Source organism: Eriocheir sinensis, chromosome 15 (genome assembly GCF_024679095.1).
Source record: "Eriocheir sinensis breed Jianghai 21 chromosome 15, ASM2467909v1, whole genome shotgun sequence".
NCBI classification, from domain to species: domain Eukaryota; kingdom Metazoa; phylum Arthropoda; class Malacostraca; order Decapoda; family Varunidae; genus Eriocheir; species Eriocheir sinensis.
In genome coordinates, this window is record NC_066523.1 from 12,403,018 (window position 1) to 12,428,210 (window position 25,193).

General features: G+C 45.1%; 1 protein-coding gene across 2 annotated transcripts in view; it reads left to right on the top strand.

Moving 5' to 3' along the window:
- The window catches only part of LOC126998925 (tetraspanin-18-like), a 235,904-nt gene that overhangs the window by 35,975 nt on the left and 174,736 nt on the right, over nt 1-25,193 (top strand). For both annotated transcript variants that reach the window (XM_050861183.1, XM_050861184.1), the window contains one exon: nt 9,973-10,000. The gene's annotated coding sequence lies outside the window, so the exon portion shown is untranslated. The remainder of the gene's footprint in view (nt 1-9,972; nt 10,001-25,193) is intronic.

Consider the following 25,193-nt stretch of genomic DNA (forward strand, 5'->3'; position numbering starts at 1 on the left):
AAGCGTTAATAGAAATCCGAAAGAAACCAACTCAACTTCGAATTTATGAAATGTCTAATACTTTATCTGAGAAACTGCAAGAACGTAAAGTAAAACCTCGAAAGTTACTCCACTGAGTGCCAGGGATGGAGGCCGAGCCTTCTAAGTACTGAGTGCCGGAGACCGAACCCGGGTCTTTTACTTACAAGGCACGGGCTCGATCACCGGCACTCAGTGGTGTTAAATTTCGTGACTAATAATAATTTCTTTGTTGGCATAATCACATATTATATCCACGTCGAACTCGAAGACAAAGCCTCGTTGCCAGGCCTGCAAGGCGCGCGCGCGTGTGTGTGTGTGTGTGTGTGTGTGTGTGTCGGGGTTCCCGAGCATGTCCGGCTGACGTGATGTTGAATTTATCATTGTTGACCAGAGGAATGGCGCCGCCTTTGTTGGGTTTTCTTTATTTTTGTGAGAGTTAAAGAACTCTTTATGCCTATTGTCAATAGCAATGGATATGACAATGATAAAATATAATAATTCATAGTCACTTCAACTAACACGGGTGAAGTTGTTAAAATATATTACTAATCAGGCTTTACTTTTTTATGAGTAAGAAGATAAAGAAAATTAATTTAAACATATGAAACATTTGAGCTGAAACAAGTTTACATGTGCATGAACACTTCAACGTGACATAGAAAGCTAGATATTCTCTTTGTATATGTGATGTTTTCTCCTGCCATCTAGTCTGCAGCAGCGTGCATGCTCCCTGTGCTTGCGGCTCGAGGGCGACACGTTATATTTAGGCGGAAAGGCGTCGTGAGCGTATGTACCGTCTGGCGCTGCCCCGACACGGTTTGTCTCAGTGTTTTTGTGTAGCAGCGAGCGGCGGCGGGACGTCCGTGTCTGCCTGTGAAGTGCATGGGAGGACAACGGACTGTCTCCACGCTGAGGTCAGGCGTCCCAGGCGGTCACGAGTACAAACATTCAAACTACATCCGCTCAGCAGTCATCGCTCACGGCTAACACTTGGTTCTGATGGTGGTGGTGGTGGTGGAAGCGTTTTTCTGCGGCTGTTTTCCCGCCCCGCCCCGTCCCCTTCCCTCCCGTCCAGCACGACCCCGACCTCCCTATGGTTCCATACCCTCCACCCCCGCACCAGCAGCTGCTCTCCTCGTTTTTGCCTGCCGCGGTGCTCTCACGGCCCCGGGCTCGCCGTTTCTCATCCTGTAGTGACGCTTTTAGAGGGTCGAGCACACCAGGATGACTCCTTAGCCTCCCGAGGCCCTCCCGTCGTTGCCATCGTTGACTTGATGACTCGGGTTACGTTGTAGTTTCACATTTTCATCTCTTTCACTAATTTGTTGCATTTCAGTTAACGAGAAGGTGACTTGTGTTTTCGTTGAGGAGTATTCTTACCATAATGTAGTTATTTGTTATGTTTCTACTCTCCTAAGTTCTGGCTGGTGTGCATATGTCTGATTTCTCTGGTATTAAGTTACCTGCTTTTAACGCTCTCCGGGGACGTCGATGTGTAAGGGAGTCACCAGCACACGACATTCATCCGTTAGGTGGTGACAGAGTTGGCGGTGACAACCTTGTATTGGACGTCGGTGGTAGATTGCAGTTCATCCTTCTCAGTTCATTCAATCTTTCATCAGATAAACTCCCTCCTTGGATGTAGAAAGGATCAATGTCTCTTGCTTTTTGTTTGTGTTTGAGGAATGAACCTCATTTTTTCTTTAAGTTTAAATGATTCTTTCGTCAAATCTACGCCATTTATGGAGATAAGAGAGATTTTTTCTTCTGGATTTAGTTTCTCGAGTCGCAGTACAAAACTTTAAATATTTTTTCTCTTCAAAACTTCATACAATTTGTTTGTAAAAAATACTATGAAAAGAAGGCATGACATGCCATCTTTTTGTTTTATGTTGCTGGCGGCGGTGGAATGCGTTAAAACCTACAATTTATAATCTTTAGAAGTTCATATAATTCTTTCCTTTTGTATACTCCACTCCTGAAGACAGGGAGGGCAGATTGTTTTGCCTTCTTGTGTTAGTTAAAAGAGCTGGAGCGAGTCTGCGGGAGCCGCGTGTGCGTCTGATGGTGTCGTGAGCGTGATCATACACCGCAAGTCCGCTGTGGCCTTGCCCTGGAGGTCGCCAGATTGAAGGCTTTTCTGGATATTGAGTTCCGGCGCCCCACACGACCTGCTTCACCTCGCTCCATTACCGTGCTTAAAGCAGGGCGTGGTGGAGCGAGGCGGGGCGGGGCGGTACAAGGGGACAGAGAGGCGATGCAGTGTGTGGTGGGAGCGGGAGGGGTGGGAAGGCAGAGCATGAGGTGTGGAGACGATACGGAGTGTGCATGAACGGGGCGGGGTGGTTGGGGAGGAAAGAATAGAATGATATGAGACGACGGGAACGAGATGGTGCGAAGGCAGGGAGCAAGAGGCGTCGAGTGTCGAGTGGTCTGTTATGGTTAGGGCTGGGCTGGGCATGATGGCTGGTCTGCACGGGGGGAAGGAGGGGAAGTAAGCGTCTCCCGTCATGCAATGCGTACAGTTCCTCGAAGAGATGATTCGGCAAGTCTTAACTGTTGCTGTGTTGCGTGTTTTGTATCGTTGCATGTGCTGAGGTCATGAGGTCATGGTTAGCGTAGGGATTAGTGGTCAGTCGGGAGGGGAGATGTGTGTTGTGCTCAGTTGTTCATCTTTGTGAGCGAATATTTGGAGTGTTAATTGAGGTCACGATTTGTGGTGAGGCTGATATTGTTGTGTTGCCTTTAGTTGTTCATATTAATACTTTTTTTCACATTATTTATAACACACACACACACACACACACACACGCACACGCACACACACACACACGAAGGAAGCAACATCTGTAATAGTTAATACTGTCGTTGCAAGTTGGTGCACCCTCAAGTCTGGTTTATTTAGCGTGTTGGGGGAGACAGACGGGCCGGGGGAGAGGAGTGCCTCGTGGCCGGACGATGATGGGAGTGACTGGAGGAGCGAGAGTGATGACATGGCTGGGAGACGCTCAAGGCCGTGGAGATGCTGGAGGGGGGATGTTGCGGCGACGGGGATTAGAGAGCGGGGTGGTGCAGGGGTGACGTCATAAGGGCGAGGCGGGGGATGACGGGGTACGGGTGAGTGTGGGTGGAGAAGAAGAGGCAGGGGGCAAGGTAGAGCGAAAGGCGGGTGAGTTATGGTGCGGGGCGGCTGTTTGATGAAGCAAGGTGTGGTGGTGCAGATGGCGAGGCGGTGGAGAAAAGTAAAAATCAAACTCTCCGTGATGAAGGTGGCGGACGAAATGGGTCTGGTGATGAAGGCCTAGATTAAGGGTGGGAGGCGGGGCCGGTGATGGGAGGGATAGTGATGGCGATGGTGGTGATGGGGAGGAAAAGGGAAAATGTGAGGTTTGGTGTAGATGGGGCTTTGGGATAAGGTGAGTGACATATGAGGCCTCGAGTTCTTGGCATCAAAGGTCACCTCCCTCCCGCCCTCACCCCTTTCATGTCTTTCCTTTTGTCAGTTTTAGTTTTTCCGTCCCACATTCATCCATTGCTTTCCATGTCTGCTCCGCCTTTTATGCTCCAATCTTTTCCTGTCACATCTAGTCAATTCCACTTTTCGTTACATTTCACTCTGTCGCTTTTTACCCTTTCCTAGACTCCTCCACCCCCTCTCCATATTCCATTCTCCGCCCATCGCATCCTATCACTTCCCCGGTATTTGTTTCTCTACCTTCATCTGCCCTAGTCCTTTCCTTTCCTGGCCCTTTCCGTCTATGTTCCATTTTCTGGTCGAAGAGTCTCGCTGTTCTCCGGTGTTCTGTGTTTTATTGACGCTGAAAGTTTGCTACCAGAGTGGCCGCCGTGCATGGTGTATCGGCGCGCAACCCTGAACTAAAACTACCAAAACTTGTTCCACCGTGAAACGTCCTACGCGCAGTCCATTTCTGTCATGCCCTCTAGTATACCCACCCTCCCTCCTATCTTTAGCCCTCTCCCACGCAAATTCAAGTTTACTCGCCGTTCATTAACCCAATCATTAACGTTGTTGGAAAAGTGGGAGAGGTATTTAGCCCCTCACTCAGTCGTAATTACACCTCGCGTTTGTAAATGAGAAGAAAAGTCGACTGCAGCGTTTGAGTTCGCTTTGCCGTGATTGCTGCCGGAGAGACCGGGTTCAGGAGGCACTCTTGAGGGCCATGGGTGAAAGGCCGACGTGTGTTGGTTCTTTCGCCTAATGTGAGAGGCGTTGCTTGCTCGTTACCTGTGCGCGTTAAGGGGGGGATGGAGAATGAATGAGTGAAGTGAATGTGAGTGAGTGAATGTGAGTGAGTGAATGTGAGTGAGTGAATGTGTGTGAGAGAGAGAGAGAGAGAGAGAGAGAGAGAGAGAGAGAGAGAGAGAGAGAGAGAGAGAGAGAGAGAGAGAGAATGGCAGGTGGACAGACAGGGACATGCATCTAGAAAGAGATAAAAAATGCATGAAGTGAGCGCAGGCAAGAGTGCAAACAGTCACGCAACAAAACAAGCAGTGATAGGCAGGAAGACGGACACACAAACACAAACAGACCGCCAAACACAAAGACAGGCAAGGCAGTTGGAGGACAGCACGAAAAAAAATCTGAACAAGAGACTGTTTATTAGGAATCAGTCGTGTAAAGTTAATAAAAATAGGGTGCGTGCGAGCTAAGCGAGGCTGCTGGACTGCAAAGGACCGGGAAACGTGACTCAAGACGCGATAACTAGTAAAAATAAACCCCAAGTATTGTTATATCTTAGTAACCGTATTGCTCCGAGGTTCTGCTGTTGCGACCGTTGCTTCTTAGGATCCTGTGACCTTTGTCGTAACCGTATTGCTCCGAGGTTCTGCTGTTGCGACCGTTGCTTCTTAGGACACAGTGACCTTTGCCGCCTCTCATGACACGTTCGCCCTTTTCATACATCCTCAGTATTATTTTTACCATTGTTTTAAGACTGCAACACATTTCAAATACCACAGCCTGCCGGGGAAAGAGCTCTCCTTTGCACTTGTAACAGAGAAAGGAGGAGAGAGTTGGGCTAAAGCAGGGGTAAGGAGTGAGATGGGGAGGCAAACAAGGGAACACACTTGAAGGGGTTGAAGAGCAGGCAGCAAATGAGAGATGAATGCTTCGGGGACATGGTGATGAGATGGGTGGGAGGGAGTGGAAAGGAGTGACGGATTGGAAGTAAAAGGAAGAAGTGGAGGAGGAGGAGGAGGAGGAGGAGGATTACTATATATTTTTTTATAGTCTCTCGTCTTTTAAGTTTGTTGTCTGATCCTCAAGGGTAGGAGGGCGACCCAAGAATATTGCTCCGAAAAAGAAGAGATAAAAAAGAGAAAGATAGAAGGGAGGGAGAGTGAGGGAGAGAAAAAAAAGGGGTCGAAACAATAACACGCGCGCTGAACCAACTCTTGCATCGCAGCGGCTGACGTCGAGGTTGTCTGAGGCCTTGCTGGTGCTCTGTTGGTGTTATGTCTGTCAGTCTCGTGCGATACCCTCCCCTCCCACCTCGCCTCCCCCTCCTGTCCCCTTCCCTCCATTCCCCTCCCTTCCCTCCCCTCCCCTCCCCTCGCGTCCCCTCTCCTCCCCTCGCCTTGTCCCCTCTCCCTCCTGAACACAATCCTCGTCTCATCTGCCGGTCTCGGTCATCTCTGTCCCCCCCCCCCCCCTCATCCTTCTCCTCCTCCTCCTCATTGCAACTGCAGTGCCCCCTTTGTTATTTAAACCACAACTGTGTGTGTGTGTGTGTGTGTGTGTGTGTGTCACAGTGTGTGTGTGTGTGTGTGTGTGTGTGCGGATATATATTCCGTTGATCGATTAATTTTCTCCCAGTTTGTCTCGGAACGCTGCCGGGGACGAATCTTTCTCTTGCATAACCGTCGAAACTTCAGTAACTTGCGACTTTCCTGCTGAATTATTCGCCATGTGTGTGTATGTGTGTGTGTGTGTGTGTGTGTGTGTGTGTGTGTGTGTGTGTGTAAGTAAGTTAACGTTTATTGCTAATCATACATATTACATTATATACATATACACAAATTCATTTTAACATTAGCCACGGTCCGTCGAGCCGAAGCTCCCTGACGGACATTGATTATATTTATGGATGAGACGTGGAACTAAACAATAAAAAGTGTCTAATTATGGTTACGTGTGTGTGTGTGTGTGTGTGTGTGTGTGTGTGTGTGTGTGTGTGTGTGTGTGTGTGTGTGTGTGTGTGTGTGTTTGTAAGTAAGTAAGTTAACGTTTATTGCTAATCATACATATTACATTATATACATATACACAAATTCATTTTAACATTAGCCACGGTCCGTCGAGCCGAAGCTCCCTGACGGACATTGATTATATTTATGGATGAGACGTGGAACTAAACAATAAAAAGTTTCTAATTATGGTTACGTGTGTGTGTGTGTGTGTGTGTGTGTGTGTGTGTGTGTGTGTGTGTGTGTGTGTGTGTGTGCGGATATATATTCCGTTGATCGATTAATTTTCTCCCAGTTTGTCTCGGAACGCTGCCGGGGACGAATCTTTCTCTTGCATAACCGTCGAAACTTCAGTAACTTGCGACTTTCCTGCTGAATTATTCGCCATGATACACACGCCACAAGTTTCTCGGTGTGTGTGTGTGTGTGTGCGCAGAAAGTTAGGGGACAGTTTTTTGGTTCGGCGAGCAACTCCGACCTCATTTTTTCCTCCGGGGCAGCTCATTATGCAAAGTTAAGGCTGGATTTATCACGGGGCGCACATAGTTCAAAAACATTATTCGCTGTCGCCGTATGTTGCCGGAGTTGGTCACGGGATTCATGAGCTCACCAGAAGGCCGCCGCGGACCCAGGGCGCTAGTGTTTGTAAACTGGTCTATAAGTGGCTCGGCGGGTTCTTGTTTTATTCGTTTGTATTCTGTGTTTTCTTTTTTATCGACAGTTTGTTATCGTTTGGTGTGCCGAATAGTTAGATTTTGACGAGGTCCTCTGTTGTTGTTGAAAATGCTGTAAATAAGTTATTGACAAGAATGAAAATTCCAAAATAGTAAGTATGAGATTCTGAAAAATGACTTTCCTAACTGTTGTGTCATTTACCTTGAAGTCTTCATTACAAAAAAAAAAAAACGAAAATTCCATAACAGTAAATGTAAAGTTATAAAAAAAAGTATGACGCTCCTTTTTTGCCTCGAAGATGTCACCCTATTGTTTAGAAAGAGTAAGACACACCAGAACTTTAATCATGTAAGTAAATAAATCGAAAAGAAAGTATGTGTGATTGTGTGTGTGTGTGTGTGTGTGTGTGTCCGCGTGCGCGCTCACTGTGCTGTCTCGTGCATGTTTTGTTTCCATTCCTGGCCCCACGCCTTGCGGCACAGCGAGACGACCGGAGGGTCAAAAGAAAACAAAGGCCCCTTTTAATGTTGCTAAAAAAACGAGCAACTTGAATTGCAAATGTGTAGAGCCAGACTTTCCCACGACTCAAGGTATATGGGAGGGTGTGAGGATGCCGGTTTAGCTTTGATGTCAGTACAATGCTCAAGGGGAAAGGTTTAGACTTTTGGGGACGGTAGCTGCAAGTTCAGAAAAAGAAATGGTGATGGAAAAGGCATGCAAAGGATGACAACGGAGACTACACTGCCACGCTTGGATTGTCGTGAGTCAGAGGACAGTCCGAGGAGAACTGATGAGACTAATGTCCTTTGAGTACGCGGTGCAGAGAAGTTTTTGCAAGAATACTCTCTCTCTCTCTCTCTCTCTCTCTCTCTCTCTCTCTCTCTCCATCATCCAAATCTTTCCTTCACGCGTCAGTTTTATAACACATGGTTTTGTCTGGCGAGTGTTTTCCCTTCCCCTTCCACCTTCCCCCCCGTGTTGCCAGGCGCCGCGGTGTTCATCAGCTTCGCCTGGCTCCCCCAGTGCCCTCCACGCCCCGCGACTCGCTGTGTGCTCAGACAATTTGGTTAGGTTTGTTGTCCCGTGTTTGGATGAGTGTGTAAGGCGTCGCCCGCATCAAAAACAATAGGTAAGCCTATACACGCTTACGTAACGTATGTTTGCACACATCATCATTATTATTTACTGAAGTACAGTAGCATGATGTGCCATAATCCATCGGGTTTGCTATAAAATCACCTTTGTCATGAATATCAAACATCACACTTTTATGTAATATTGTATACTCTTGTTGGCATAGACTCCACGTTCTTGTCACCCCCCCCTCTCCCTCCCTCCCGCGCACACACACACACACACACACACACACACACACACACACACACACACACACACACACACACACACACACACACACACACACACACACACACACCCACAGTATCTATACCATGCAATGCAATAGCTCTACAAATGTTTTGTTGTGAATGCTAACTACTTGTAAACTATTTTTGCCTATGTTGCAACGGGCTAACTAGGCCAACATTTGGCGTATAGATTTTTACCACATTCCCGTGCTGAGGGAGCTTGCATTTATTAGTAAAGTGCACTATCTTCTGGCTACGATTATGTGCTTAATCTTTGCCTTGTGGAAGGCAGCGTGCGCAGGTCCTTGGGTGATGGTCGCTGGATGCATCGCGGTGGCCTCGACCCTGGCGGGTAAGAACGGCTGCTCTCCTCACGGGACATCCAAGGTTAATACGAGAGCAAAACTCTCTCCACGGTACCTGCGTCTTTACAACGCTGCCAAGTGTTGCGCATGCCGTGAAACCTACAGGTATGCTTGCCGCTGGCGTGGCCCGCGTGACCGGCTGGGCGGCAACAGTGTGTTACGCCCACAGCCGCGGGCGGCAACATGGCAACCCGCGTCTCTCACTGACACCTGACCTACGCCGCGTGCCATCTGGAGACTATGAGGGGGCTGGGGCACTACAGGTGTGGGGGGCGGTGTTGTGATGTGAACGAGCGTCTGCAGGCACCTCAAACTACATTATTATAATAATAATTATTATGTCATAGGCAAGTCCATGTGGCGAGGGTTGCCCACCCCCTGCTGAGGAGCTCCAGCCAGCTCATGGCCCAGCTGGTAGGCGCTGGGCTGCTCGAGGCGGCCAGTGCACCGCGGCAGCAGAGGTGAAAGGTGACCGACAACAGCAGCGGTAAATACGTTCGCTGCTGTGTCCACCACCATCACTCTTATTACTACTACAAGTACTACTTTTGCTTCTAATACTAATACTATTTCTTATAAGCAAGCTCTCTGAAGTTCCTCACGCATTTTACTACTTGGCTTTGCTTTGTTTCATTAAGTACTTGGCTTTTATGTGAAGATTTTGAATACATTGCAGATAACAATGAAATCAATACAATAATAGTACGAACGGAAGGATGAACATGACACACCGGGAGAGAAAACAAAGGGAGATAAATTACACAGATAATCCTCGGGGGACACAGGTGGCCGCGATCACCTCCGAGGCCGCGGGGCAGGAGTGGTAGTAGTGTCGCCCGGGGCAGCCCTCCGGTGCATCTTCACCTTCACCCTTGCCTTGCCCCGATCCCCGCGCGCTGCCGCTCGCTGAGGGAATCAGACTGACGATGGATAAACATATACATTTCCCAAACACATATCAGTTTTCTATTGCTATTTGGCATGAAAAGTAACATGAAATTTAGCAGTTCCTTTCCACCACGCTCCAACACATAAAACATGTTTTTTCTTCATTTTGATATTAAGGTCATGTTTGGTTTCAGGTTTTTCCATGTGCTTCTTTTATTCCACATGAAATTTAGCAGTTCCTTTCCACCACGCTCTGACACATAATTTTTTTTTTTCATTTTGATATTAAGGTCATGATTGATTTCAGGTTTTTCCATGTGCTTCTTTTATTCCACAGAGGACTATTTTCTTCATTTTGGACTGAATAGATTTCAATCTTGATTAAGTTCTTTCCGTTGTTTTCGGAGAATGAGACGAAGAGGCAAACTAATCAATCCTTTCTTCCGCAGGGTCGGGCACGGCGGCTCCACAGCGTCGGTGAGTACACACACACTTGATTTTGACATGAAAACGTTAGTGTTTTCCTTTCGTTTCCAAGAAGCCACATTAACTAACACGATGTATATATGATGCCGGCAGGCTAACACGTAATTTCGAGGCGTGGGCCGACATAAAGGTAATTTAGCGTAACCGTTTTACAATTCTCGCTGCCCACCAAGGCCTTACATATCTCACTTATGTCGCAATCGTTAAAGTTTTTTTTTTGCGCCACTCAGTAATACAGCGTATGCTTATATTGCATGATTTCTGGGGTTTTAGTGTGGCAATTTTAGGTTGAGATGATGAGTTACTGAAATTAAGTAATACATAAAATATTACACTGTTGTGCCCATTGCATGCCTTTACAAAACCTAAGGAACTGGTAAGTGCTTTGACTGTCATGCAGCAGGTAAGTCAACACACAGCTCCAATCAGGTGTTGTTTGTGCCAGAATAAAGCGGTCAAGCCGAAGGTGGAGCGTTGCGTCAAATGCCAACAAGGAGGTGAAGGCCGCCGCCGCCTGGATCACGTCGCCCCAGGCGTCAGTTTTTTTCAACTAGGGTTGCCGTCTGCCGAGCGCTGACGCATAAAGAGCAAGAGTAATAATTAGAAACAGGCACCTTTGATTTGATTTTTGTAGATTCTATATTATAAAGAAGGAGAGTGTTGAGTGTAGGGAACGAAAACGCTGAAGCATCAATAATAAAAGCGCGTGGAGAAACATGCGTAGCGATGAGCAGATTGATGTATGGATGTGTAATACTGAACTACTGTAGGAGGCGTTGAGTGCAGGTAGCCGCAGCGCGTTAATAAGCGCCAAGCAGCCAGAAGCTACACGAGGCCTTTACGCCGCGCCACTAGTGAGCGTAACATGTGGGCGGCGCGTATACACATTGCCAGATGACCACGACAGTTAGCCACTGAGTTGTAGTTCAGCGGCTAACTGTCCTGCCACGTGAATCAGAGCGTGCACACCTGCCTCCCAGGTGGACGAGCCGTCTGTCCTGCCTTGTTGGCCGAGGCGCGGTGTCCTTTTCATGGGGGAGAGGCTGAGGGAGGGAGGCATGGCGGGCCTGAGCTACGAGTACGTCGTAACTACACGACTGACACATTCTTGGAAGCTCCTGACGCCACGGACTGATTTTACTGGTGCATCAAAACTATCGTAGGCAAAGAAGATGCTGCCAAGAACACATTTAGCCTTGCCACAAAAGTTCATAGAAAATCAGAATATACGTTTGATATTGAACTTTGGCAAAACGTAAATATTTTTATATGAACTGAGATATACTCCTCATTAAGACTAAAATTTCAAATTACTGTGCCTTCCATTCCTTGTATCCTAGGCAGTGTGGCAGCAAGGAGTGAAAAGTACAGTCATAAGGAAAAGAGGCGTGGTGGACCCCATGGATACAGGGGCTAGTGAGGGTGTGAGGGGGCGTGGGGGGGTGATGTGATTCCCGGAAGTGTGTTTGCACTAGTGGGGTCAAACGACTCATTTAAGTGAAGTGCATCGTGGATGGCAAGCAAATTTAATTGTTAGGAAGAAAAAGCAACAAAGGAAACGGGGAATGTGCGTGAACCCTCGTTAGTATTGACTTCCTCTCAGCTTGTGTGTACACGTTTTACAGCTAATTGCGATTAGTAAGGATGAACATCAGTAAAATTTCTTGGAATCAGAGGAATTGGTTGTGAGTTGCGTAGTACGAGGATAAGTGAAGCAAAGACCCCGTGTTGACTCCTTAAAATGCCAGCCTTTGTGCACGTGCAGTGTTTGAACTCACCTCATCGGTATTTCCTTTACTCAGGCGGTCTTGGCTGCTTCCCATAATGAGTAATAAAAAACGATGACCACACGTATTGCAACAGTATTACCAAGCCGTCCTTTGATATAAAAACGGGACAGCGAGAAGGACAGAGTGAGGCTGAGCGAACGAACAGGCGAGGCAGCGAGAGTGGCCGCGTGACTCAGCACGGAGGGAACAGAGGACAGACAGGCAGACAAAAACCGTGACAGCCGCGCCTCGTGAAGTGCTGGCGGTCCGGGGAGTGAGTCGGGGAGGGCGCAACTGCTGTACTGGCTTTCCCTGTTTTCTCCTGGAGGCGCTGATACTCTTACAATACCACTAAAATGTTCCTCAAAACTTCGTTATCTCTCCCTGTGTATCATCATTCAACGACATCACTAAACTCTAATCTGTATGTTTCCTCTGTTTTGAATTAATTATCCCTTGCTAGTCTTTCTGAATCATGCCTCTTCAAGTGATGCCCTTCCTGTACTTACCTTCCCCTTGTGTTACGAAGATCAACTTTCTGTTATGTTGATTAACCTCTCACCATGTATACACCTGCATTTTTCTCCTTCCCACCCATCCTTTTTACTCTTATGTTTATTCCTATTGTTTTGTACTGATTTTCATGTTAGTATATATTAAACTCAGCTTAATCCTAATGATCGATCCTTTCTCAACAGTTTTTTTTTTAATATATTCTTAATCTGTCTTCATCTCGCTTTACAAATTTACATCATTCCATCGCGTGTTAGTGGCTTTCCTTATAACCTCGCGGCGTTCCTTCCTATCCATGTCATCACTTTCCTCAACTTTTCCCCTGTCTCTCGTCGTATTCTGTATTCATTGTATTCATTGTATTCTGTATTCATTGTATTCATTGTATTCATTGTATTCTGTATTCATTGTATTCATTGTATTCTGTATTCATTGTATTCATTGTATTCATTGTATTCTGTATTCATTGTATTCATTGTATTCTGTATTCATTGTATTCATTGTATTCATTGTATTCTGTATTCATTGTATTCATTGTATTCTGTATTCATTGTATTCATTGTATTCATTGTATTCTGTATTCATTGTATTCATTGTATTCTGTATTCATTGTATTCATTGTATTCTGTATTCATTGTATTCATTGTATTCTGTATTCATTGTATTCTGTATTCCTCGTATTCTGTATTCATTCCTCCTCCTCCTCGTTAGTCGTCGTGTTGGTCTTCCTCATAATGACCTCACATCCTTTCCTTCATTCCCTTCACATCACATTCCTTGTCTCTCCATTTCGGACTCCTTCTACCGAACGTGATCTTCAACGCTACACAGACGACCTCCCTAACGTTTATTGAAGGTCTGCAACATTGTGACGCATCGCTCTGGAACTCGACTCATTTCTTTTCATCTAATTGCTGGAAACTTATAATTGTTTTCCCGGAGATTTTTTCGGTTCTCGGGTTCAGGTCACTGTGATGCATTTTTACTTCTTTTTATTGCCGTGGATGATATTTGTTGGACCTTGAATGGGAGAGAAAAAACGTGGAATTATATTTTTCTCACCTCCATTGCAAAGGTCACGAAGGAGGTAATGTGCGTTATTTTTTTTTTTCGCCTCTCAAGGAAATCAAGAATTCTTCAACACAATGGCCGACGTGGAGGCCTGGGAGTGCTTTTTGACGTTTCTTTTCAACTTCACACACATGCACGCACACACACACACACACACACACACACACACACACACACACACACACACACACACACACACACACACACACACACACACACACACACACACACACATGCACACACACATAGCTAGTTAGTTTGTTTATTAGTTAGATAGAATACTGATCCCAAGGAAATGCAATATACGTACAAATACACACGCACACGCACACGCACACACACAAGCTTGGCCAGGTGAATAATTACAGGTAGGATATATTTCCCGCGCGACGAGGCCGAGGCATCTTAATTGCACGAGGGAAACGCACGGCGGGAAGTTTGTCTTGTCTCTCCTGCAGGGCCGAGAAGAGGAGGAGGAGGAGGAGGAGGAGGAGGAGGAGGAGGAGGAGGAGGAAGTAAAGGTAGGAGAGGAAGAAGTAGAGCAGACGCGTGAGGAGGGGAAAGAGGAGGCACAGAAGACGTAGAAGATTGAGTGTAAAAAAAAAAAGGACGCAGGAGGAGGAGGAGAAACAAGAAGAGAAGGAGAAGGAGGAAGTAAAGGTAAGAGAGGAAGAGGTAGAGCAGAGGCGTGAGGAGGAGAAAGAGGAGGCAGAGACGACGAAGGAGATGGAGGTGGAGGTAGAAAAAGAAAGCACTCAGGACGAGGTGGAGGACGAGAAGGAGAGTGGAAGGCAGGGAAAACACGGGAGGGGAAAGAAATGGAGGCTAGGAAGAGAACAGAAGAGACGCAGAAATAGGAGGGGGGAAGGCACAAGAAAAAACAAAGATGCTGGAGCAGGAGGAAGATGAGGAGGAGGGTGAAAAGAAAAAAAGAAAGAGGAGGCGAAGAAAAAGAACTGCATGAGGGAAAAAGAGGAACAATGGAGACATGGAGAGAAAGTACAAGAGGAGGAGGACGAGGACGAGGGCGAAGACGAAGCCGAGGAGGAGGAGGAGAAGCAGGAGAATGGTGAAGACGATGATGAGAGGGAAGAGGAGGAGGAGGAGTAGAGATTCTCGGGACGAAGGAAAAGTGTGAGAAAAAATTTGGAGGCGCAATTAAGGAACACACGGCGATACTTGCAGGTGAGGACGAAAAAAAAAGTGTAGGGTTCGTTCAAAGTTAAGGGCGAGAGGGGGGCACCCAGCGTGGTCAAAGGGGCTGGGGCGAAAGTTAAGGAAATGGAGGGTGGCTTTGAAGAGTGGATGGATATAAAGCGATGAATCAGAGGTGGAAGGAGGGAGAAAGGGAGGAGGAGAGGAGAGTTGGTGAAGAATTATTGGAACATGAAAGGAACGTGGAATGAAGATGAGAGAGAGGGAAGTTAATTAAGGGGATGCAGAGGAAAGGTGAAGAGATAGAAAATGAAGGGAAAGGAGTGTTGGGAAAATGTAATGAAGGAAGGGAAGGTGAAAAGGTCATTGAGGAAAGAAAAATAAAAGGAATAGAAAAGGAAAGGTGATGAAAGGAATGTGTAAGAGAGGAAAATAAAGGCAAGGTTTGAAGAGAGATTATGAAAGGAAAGGAAACGAAATATAATTCGAGAATGAAAATGTACTTACGGGAAAGCGATGGAAAAATAAATTGGATTGAGAAAAAGATATTGGGAGCATGAAGGAAGGGAGGAGAAAACTAATATAAAGGATTAGGGATGGAAACGTAATTTGAGAATGAAAGGAAAATGGAGGAGAAATGAGATGAACGAAAAATAGAAATATGGCGGCGAATAAATTCAGGAAGAAGTATACGAAGGAAGTTGAAAAGGAGGACGAGGAGATGGTGGTGGTGGTGGTGAATATATGTAGAGGGTTCAACATTCTTAACTCTCATCGGCTTGTGAGAAACTTGTCCTTGAGAAAGCTCTGTTGATTTTTCTCTTACATTTATCTCCGATAGTCACGTTTTTCTTCATTTTTTCGTCCTTTCTTAATTCTCGTTATTCCTGTTGCTCTCTCTCTCTCTCTCTCTCTCTCTCTCTCTCTCTCTCTCTCTCTCTCTCTCTCTCTCTCTCTCTCTCTCTCTCTCTCTCTCTCTCTCTCTCTCTCTCTCTCTCTCTCTCTCTCTCTCTCTCTCTCTCTCTCTCTCTCTCTCTCTCTCTCTCTCTCTCTCTCTCTCTCTCTCTCTCTCTCTCTCTCTCTCTCTCTCTCTCTCTCTCTCTCTCTCTCTCTCTCTCTCTCTCTCTCTCTCTCTCTCTCTTTCGGCTGCGATTTACGTGAGGAGAGCAAACAACGTCTCCTCCACTGTGTCTTCATTTCGCCAGCTGTTACGTTCCTCGTCCTTCTTCTCCCTCCTCTTTACCCCCACCTCCCTCCTTCCTTTCTCCTCCACTCCTCACACCGTCTCCCCCCCTTCCCCCTTTTTCCTCACCCATCCTTCTAAATTTGTCTCCAAGGCTTCTCGCTCTTCATCTCCTCCCCATTAACCCTTCTGTCTTCGTTAATTTTTTTTTTCTCCGCTTAACACATGTCCCACCTATTGCCATGTCCCATTCATCCCTTCTCCCTAACATTTTTTTTACCTATATTTTACTCTACTTTTTCCCTCTTTCCGTCCTTCTCTTTCTGCTATGCCATTATCTTCCTGTCATCCCATTATCTCCCATTGTCGCTATTTTGTTTTATTCGTTTATTTTTCTTTATCAAACTTTTCATCCCTTTACTCCTGTTCTTCAGTTTTATGTTCATCGCTTTCCGTCCCCTCCCTCTTCTTCCCCTTCATTCTATTATCCCCCATCATATCCACTTAGCTTTATTCCTTTCTCTCTTTCTCATCCTTCCCACCCCTTTACTCCATTTCATTATTTTTTAGCCTCTTTCAATCTCTTACCTCTTCCCTATACCCCATCTCTTATTCCCCGCCATGTTACCCAATCCCAATCCGGTGTTTTCCCTCCATTCCTGTTCCCCCTTTCCAACAACTATCCATTTCACTTTCTTCTCTATCCCCCCTTCCCAGCCTTTTCTCTGTATCCCATTCCCTCCCATCCTTTCCCTACCGCTTCACCGAATCACTAATCCCGTTTCCACCACTCCCTTCCTGTGCGCCCCTCCCATTGCTGGTTGCTGCCGGGCTTTGCAACAAAGGAAAGTTTTAATTGCTGGTGGCCATTGGTGATCGGTTTACGGCCGCCCCGCCAAGCCCCTCAGGTCCTTAGTGGCGGTGGGAACGCTGCAGTAATAGTGAATGTCGGGCTCGAGGGGCGTGTTATGTTGCGTTACCTAGTTGGATGTGGAGTTGTTTTTGCTCCCGTCGGTACAGTGTGGTGTTTTCGTGCGCTTTAGGGAGTCAAAATGGTTCTTTCTAATGAACGGGTCAGTAGTTTGTGGCATTATTATGTTTTTAAAAGTGACGTCTATTTATTTTCTAGGTTTCGCGTACGTGATATTTCGCTGCGTTTTTGGAGTTCGTGAATGAAAAGGTAGTAACTTTTTAAAATTATTTCTTTCCGGTGATAAACTAAAGTGTGAATTTTGCGTGGAGGTAATCAGTTACCTGGACTTGGGGCGTGTGATTTTTTTTTTATGGAAAGTGTAGTGTATGAAATTTCGTTAGACTTTTTTCTTGAGGGAATAAGTCAGTAATGCACGAGTGTTTTACTGTATTTCTTCTCAGTAATATACAAAGTGATCGATGCTGCATTTTGTGGATTACTTACTCCGCTGCGTGTGATTTTTGTGAGGCCAGCAGTGTGTGTTATCGTTTTTTTGTATTTCGATGGTTATGTGACGGTTTGCTAAATTTTGAGATAGAGATGAGAGTAAAATATTAGCTTTTTAGTCACTTTTTTCTCTGTGATAAATTAAAGAATTAAATCTGCATTTTGCAAATTCAATCACATTTGATGGATGTTTATTTTTGTGTTATCACGCTTGGAAGCAACTCCGATTACATAGATGTTCATTAAATCATATAATGTCCGCTATGCAGGGGTTAATTACGTTTCATCGATGTGCAACTCGCATTTTCACGCTCAGAAGTAATTAAGGAGTAAATGCATTTTCTTTAAAGTTTCTGAGACCCGCGGTGCAGCAGAATAACGGTGAACCTGCTGGTGGAGCGTAAAACTGAGGAAGGTCACGAATCCTCTCCCGTCCACGTCCGTCGCGAGGCAAGGCGATGGGCTGAGGGCGTGGCCGCGGCTGGAGGGAATATATAAACAAACGGAAAACTTGGCGTGGGTTGTGTTTCTAGTGACAGGTGCACGGCCAAGGGTGTGGCGACGGGGCTCGTTCTCAGGGCATTTCAGTGACGTTTCTTACAGCATTCCTCGCAGGCTGGGTATTTCTGGGCGCGCCTCCTGTGTACCTAGGATCATGGCGGCTGGATGAGCGAGAAAGAACAGGGAGATGGAGAAAAGCTGGTATTGCTTTTTGTTGCTACTTCATTTCTTTTGCACCACCACCACCACCAACAGCAGCACCACCTAAACAACTTAACAATACTTATAATTACTACTCACACTTTTTGGTCTGCGGCTCTGTTGGCGTGCTGGGGATGGTGCAGCAGCAACGACCGGTTCTGGCATGGCGAGGAGGAGGAGGAGGCCCGGAGGAAAGAGCAAGAGGAGGGGATGCAGTATATGGACGTGGGGAAGACAGACGCCGGGAGTGCATGACGAGGATGGAATCGACGCTGGGAAGGGAAAACCGGCTAGTTCCAGACCCATGGAGGAGAAAAAGGAGAAGAGGCACGGAAGGAAAGGTAAAGAAAAGGGGTGGGGGAGTGGGTAATATGCATGGAAAACGAAAAACTGTGATGGAAGATGGACAAAGAAAACGATGTAAGAAAAGCCGCGGATTTCTTGGTTTTATTTTGATGTTGTTGGTTTTGTTGGTGGTGTTGGTGTTGGTGTTGGCGGTGGTGGTCGTAGTGATGCTGAAACGGATGTATGATTGAAGGGAGGAGACTGAGATAAGAAATAGATGAGGATGACGCAGAGTGGGCGAGGATAATGCAAGAACAGGATGATGGACTCTCACGCCCCGCCCATCCCTTCACGGCTTTTTGGGAAGTGAGTTGCACACCACGCACGCACGCACTCACGCACGCACACAAAGCCACTCATCAACGGCGGCGGCCACGATGACTTTTACCTTGAGGCATCGCATACAGTAGTGAACTTGAGCTTGATGAGAGGGTTTATTATCCAGCATGAGGAAGGGAAAAGCCTCATAGTTTACCACTGGAAGGTAGAGAGGTTCCAGGAAACAACCATGGTGCCGGAGAGGTTTTTGAAGAGTCTTGTCGAAGGAAGAAGGGTACTAAGAGAGAGAGAGAGAGAGAGAGAGAGAGAGAGAGAGAGAGAGAGAGAGAGAAGAGAAGAGAAGAGAAGAGAAGAGAAGAGAAGAGAAGAGAAGAGAAGAGAAGAGAAGAGAAGAGAAGAGAAGAGAAGAGAAGAGAAGAGAAGAGAAGAGTTATTTTGTTTAATTTGTGGGAAAGGCAAACAAAAACATATCAGTTGTTTGCCTGTAGGAGAAAGTCTTGATATGGGACAAAAGGTTCTGGAAAGAGAGGAAAGAAAGAAAGAGGACTAAGAGTTTGCCTCGCGGGGACGAATTAAAGGGGGGGACACACACACACACACACACACACACACACACACACACACACACACACACACACACACACACACATACACATACACACCACACACACACACACACCAAAAAAAGGGTAGGATAGTTAGCCGCGTTCGTTACTGAGAAAGGTCCGATTTGTCCCGCCCGGCCCCTGTTTCTTCCAGCCATGATCTTCCTTGACATCCTGGGCGCGGCCGGAGATGAGATCAAGGAGTCGTAATGTAGGGCAAGAAAGCCTTTGTGGGGAAAACAACAACAACCAGCAATGACGATGATGATGAAGAATATGCAGGGGGAAAAGGAGAAACAAGAGAACAGAGCTTACGTGGAGGAGGAGGAGAAAGGTAATTATACATGTGCAAAAAAACAAATGAAAATGATTTAGTCTTTTGTGTGTGTGTGTGTGTGAGAGAGAGAGAGAGAGAGAGAGAGAGAGAGAGAGAGAGAGAGAGAGAGAGATTTACATAGATTTACATAGAAAATCAGACCACACAGACCCCATGGTCCAGACTTGGTGGTCTGTCCTTAAACCTAAGTGATTTTACATTACTCAGAAGACTCCAAAACGTTGCAGTTCTACTCTAGTTGATATTAAGATGAAGGAAGTGACGGTCGAGCTTATTTTTGCAGGAGTCAATCGTGTTACACTGGACCACTGACGGTGGAAGCTTATTCCATTCTCGCACTACAACGTTGGTGAAGAAAAATTTGGTGCAGTCTGAATTTACTTGTCTACATCTGAGTTTTACGCCATTGTTCCTCGTGCGCAAAGTGTCATCGATCATAAACAATGTTGATCTGTCTACATTCGTGAAACCATTAAGTATTTTAAAACATTCGATCAGTTTTCCTCGGAGGCGACGTTTCTCAAGAGAGAACATGTTAAGGGTAGAAAGCCTTTCTTCGTAGGATTTGTTGCGCAAGGAAGGGATCATTTTCGTTGCCCGACGCTGAACACCTTCTAATTTAGCAATATCCTTTGCATGGTGGGAGACCAAAACTGTACCGCATATTCCAAGTGGGGTCTGACTAAACTGTTGTAGAGCGGAGTATTACATCTTTATTCTTGAATACAAAGTTTCTTTTAATGAAGCCCAACATTCTGTTCGCTTTATTTGCTGCATCGATGCATTGCTGTGAGAATTTGAGGTTTGACGCGATTTTGACCCCAAGTCTTTGACGCATTGAACGCTTTTGAGTTTAACGCCGCGCATTTCGTATTCGAACTTCTTATTCCTCGTTCCAACTTGAAGGACCTGGCACTTGTCTACGTTAAAGGGCATCTCCCATCTATCCGACCGTTGAAATTTTGTGCAAATCCTCTTGGAGGCTTTGCCTGTCTTCGTCAGTGAGAACCGAGTTGCCAATCTTTGTGTCGTCTGCAAATTTACTAATGCGGTTATTGAGTCCAACATCCACGTCGTTGATGTAAATAATGAAGAGCACTGGGCCAAGGACCGAGCCCTGAGGACGCCACTAGTGACAGGCGCCCACTCTGAGTTAAATCCGTCGATCACTACTCTTTGTTGTCTGTTGCTCAACCAATTCGCGATCCATTGGTTTACTTGACCGTCAATACCTATTTGCTTTAATTTGTAAAGTAATTTATGATGTGGGACTTTATCAAACGCTTGAAATCAAGATAGACTACGTCCAGTGATTTGGTTACGTCATAAACAGTGAAGAGGTCGTTATAAAGGTTAATAGGTTTGATAGGCAGGATCTTTTGTTTCGGAAGCCATGTTGTGAGTCCCCAATCAATGAGTGGCTTTCAAGGTAATTCACAATTTTGTCTCTAATTATGCCCTCAAGTAGCTTACCTACAACCGAAGTTAGACTAATGGGCCTGTAGTTACCTGGTACTTTTTTGTCTCCTTTCTTGAAAATCGGTGTCACGTTAGCCTTTTTCCAATCTGAAGGGACGATGCCTTGTCGCAAGGACATATTGAATACGGTTGTGAGGGAGGAGAGTATTTCGCTCTTTGTTTCTTTCAGCAGAGTTGGATATACTTTGTCAGGTCCAGGACTTTTATTTGTTTTAAGTGAATGGAGAGCTTTAAGGACTTCATCGGTTGTTATTTCAAAATTAGGCAATGCATGCTCGAGATTTACAATAGTACTGGTGTTGGTGGTAGCGAGAGGAAGACTGTTAGTATTAAACACCGAGGAAAAGTAATTGTTTAAGAGGTTTGCAATGTGTTGGCTGTCAGTCACTAGTGCACCGTCGCTGTTTGTTAAAGGTCCAATACCACTTTTGATCGCCTTTCTGTTGTTTATGTAACTGAAGAAAGATTTCGGATTATTTTTACAGTTGGCTGCAATATTTTCTTCGTATCTACGCTTTGCCTGACCTACTAGTCTTTTTACTCGTCGTCTGGCATCATTATAAAGTCTAATGTTTTCGGGCGTGCTTTGTTCTTTCTTTAACCTGTAAAACAATTTTCTCTCATTGACTGATTGTTTAATTTCGCTATTAAACCACGGTGGGCTTTTTATTAGTGTTAATTCGCTTCGCACAAGGGGACGAATGTGTTCTGCTGAGTGAGTAAGTGATTTTAAGGCTTAGCCAGGCTTCCTCTACGTTGCCGTCATCTGATAGTTGTATTTCTGTTAGTTTTGTCGGATTTCTACGAAGTTAGCTCTTTTGAAATTGGGCACCTTTACTTTATTTTCAGTCACTGATGATTGAGCTTTAATGTCGACGCGCACTAATTTATGATCGCAAGAACCGAGGTGTTCTCCTACCGTGACACTACTGACTAGGTTATCTTGGGTTGTTATAACAAGGAGTATATTATTTTGTCGAGTTGGCTCAGAAACCATTTGGCTTAGATAATTTTCTTCTAGAAATTCGATCATTCTATGTGACTCGCCTTCTGTACCTGACAGTGTCGCCCAGTCGATATGGGGAAGGTTAAAGTCTCCTAATATCAGTGAGTCGCTGTTATTAAGTGACTGCCTTAAGACGCTGTACATTTCAAGGTCGTCATCGCGTGATTGCCCGGGAGGTCTGTAGGTGACAGATATATTTAAGTTGACTTTTGCAATGTTTACTCGCACGCACAAATGTTCAACGTTACTGTTTCCCGGTGTTTTGTCAGTGGGTTGCAAATAGCTTTTGACATAAAGGGCGACGCCACCGCCTCTACGGTTTACACGATCTTTGTTGAAGAGTCTGTAGCCATCTATGTTGTATTCGGAACTTAAATCAATATTTGTGGTGTCGATAAATGTTTCGGTTATAGCAATTATGTCAAAATTTTCTGTTAAAGCAAGACATCTCAGTTCATCAAATTTGTTTCTTAGGCTACGCGCATTGAAACTAAGGATTTTTAAGTTATCTAGAGGCTTGGTAATAGAGGTGGTGGTACTTGCGGGATCACGGTTACGGGTTTGTTGTGATGCACGGCGTCTATTTACACGAGAGAGAGAGAGAGAGAGAGAGAGAGAGAGAGAGAGAGAGAGAGAGAGAGAGAGAGAGAGAGAGAGAGAGAGAGAGAGAGAGAGAGAGAGAGAGAGAATAAATCATACCTAGATGGAGTTCTTTCTTTTTCTTTCTTTCTTCTTTCTTTTTTCTTCTTATTTATTTAATTATTTATTTATTTGTGTGTGTGTGTAGGTGCGTTCACACAGTCAGGCTCACGTGACTTTATATTCCTGGTGGATACGCAGAAACATGGCTCAAGAAATCACGGAGATGTGTTCCTTTTATTTTTATATATTGTGTTTTTCATTCCCTTGGCCATTCTTCTCGGGCTGTCCGCGGAGCGTGTTCATTAGCGCGAGTGGCGTGTGTGTGTGTGTGTGTGTGTGTGTGTGTGTGTGTGTGTGTGTGTGTGTGTGTGTGTGTAAGAAGGGGGGTAAAGAGGTGACCTGCTATCGTGTCCCTTCCTCCTGTCCTCTCCTCTGCTCCACATTCAGCCTACTTTCTCGTTCTCTTTTCCTCCCTCGCTCCCTCCCGCCCCACATTCACTCAGCTGTACGCCGCCCTCTCGTCCAGGCGACATGTACACTTTTTATTGCAAAGACTTTATTCAAATGCATACTCGATTTAAATCCTTGATCGTTTAAATGCTCAGTGCTGACTTATTCAAATGGCGACTTAGTTAAATGTTGCTTTGTTATTTGAATTCACGCTTTTTTTTCCCCTTTCCTCTTCATGTAACTTATATAACAATCCATGTTTGATATATACAAAGTCATGATTTATCGTTTGTTCCTTTAGAAAGTTTCAAAAGAAAACTGAAAAGTAATGTAGAAAAAAGCTGACCAGCCCACTCCAGGCAGCTCATGTGAATCTATTATTTACCGACCCGAATTTATTTTACGTTCCTTTGAAGATTTCAGCCGAATTTGCATTGTAATCTGATTTAAGTGCTGGAATCCATCACGGGTCTGAAGCGATCTTTTGTTTTTTCATTTATATTTAATTTTCTTCTCGTAAGCGTTTCCAGGCATTTTTTGCATAGTCTGTTATTTTCTTTTCGTCACTCGGCATTAGCCCTGCAGCCTGTCCTTTCCACGCACCAAAATATTTTCTTACCTCATTTATCTGAAGGTCGTGTGGGTCATTATTAGACGCTGGCGAGGTGAAATCCATGTAAATAATGCGCACACACACACACACACACACACACACACACACACACACACACACACACACACACACACACACACACACACACACACGCACACACACCTCGCTGCTTCTCACGCCGTCCGACGCCTCCTGAGTGGGTGCACAGAGTGGAGTTTTTCGCTTTAAATATTTACGTCCCTTGCACAGAGACGGTGATAAACGTTTGCTGGTGTTTGTTTGCCTGGGCGGGGCGGTCCGTCTGGGAGGTGGGGAAATGTGACGGGAGGGGTCTGGGCGTCTATATCCTTACGATGCACTCTGCAGGATCAAGTGTTCCTTGTTTTACAGTTGTCCTTATGGGATTAAAGTGTCTTGGTATATGGCAAAATTATTTTCTTTTTTGATTCATCTGAAAAAAAATATAATAATGTAGACAGATTATAAAAGCTCGCAGTATACTAGTGACTATAATTTTTATCATCACTTTACCAAAAAATTATGAAGGCAATTAAAAAATCAGATTTGCCGTTCATTTGAAAATAGTAATGTAATCCGCCAGGCTCAGGAGAAGTATTCAGCGAAAACTTTTTTATCGCTCTCTTCAAAGGAAAAATGAAGCAACTCCATTAACAGTTTTACAGGAAATGAACCCGCAGTTATGTAAGACTTATATATTTATAATAATCATTTTAAGGGGAAGGTTATTTTTTTTTTTACTTTCAAAATGTAGTAAAATTATCTGACGGAGTTTTCACGTGTATGTATATTAATGTAAAATCCTATCACACTTGTGTAAGGCTCGCATCACCTGTAATATTAAATTGTAGCTTGAAGGTGACATGAAAGCTGCCATACATATTAGACCTAATGCAGCTTTAGCTTTGACCTCCGTTATGGGAAAGCAAAGTGGTGAAAAAAGAAAAAAAAATCGAAGTGAATACTATGTTTACTCACATCGACTTTCCTCTCGTTCCCTACTCATCATTTTTATCCACATTATACTTGTTCCTTCAATTCGTTCCTCGCATCATCCTTTATTTTATTTACAATTCCGACAGCACCACCTCCTCCTCCTTTCTCCTTCCTCCACATTCATCTCCAACTAATCTAATTAATTTTAAACTTTCCAAAAACTTCGTAGGTCTCTTAAAATATACTCATCTCCATGCCGTATACATTATTCCGTTTGCCAGACTTCCTTCGCTCTCTAATCCCTCTCCTAGTCCTGCGGGATCGTCAGGTTATCTCGGAGTGGCACGCTAAGGATACAAAAGTTCGTGCGAGTGTGATTCATGGACGACCAAATTCAATATTCTCTCTGACTTGTTCCCGAGAGGTTGCCGAGGAAAGAAAGGGAAAGAGGCAAGAAAAATGAATTACAGAGGCTGGAAAAGAGAGGTGCAGGAAGGAAAAAGGAGGATGTTGAAGGCGAATAGGAGTGAAGAAGAGGAGTTTGGAAGGAAGAGGAAGGATTGGAGAATTACGTTGCAGGGAAAGAGTTGGGAAAGAAGGAGGAATTTAAGAAAGGAAGAAGGATGTTGAAGGCTCAGAGAGGGAGGGAAGGGCTAGGAAG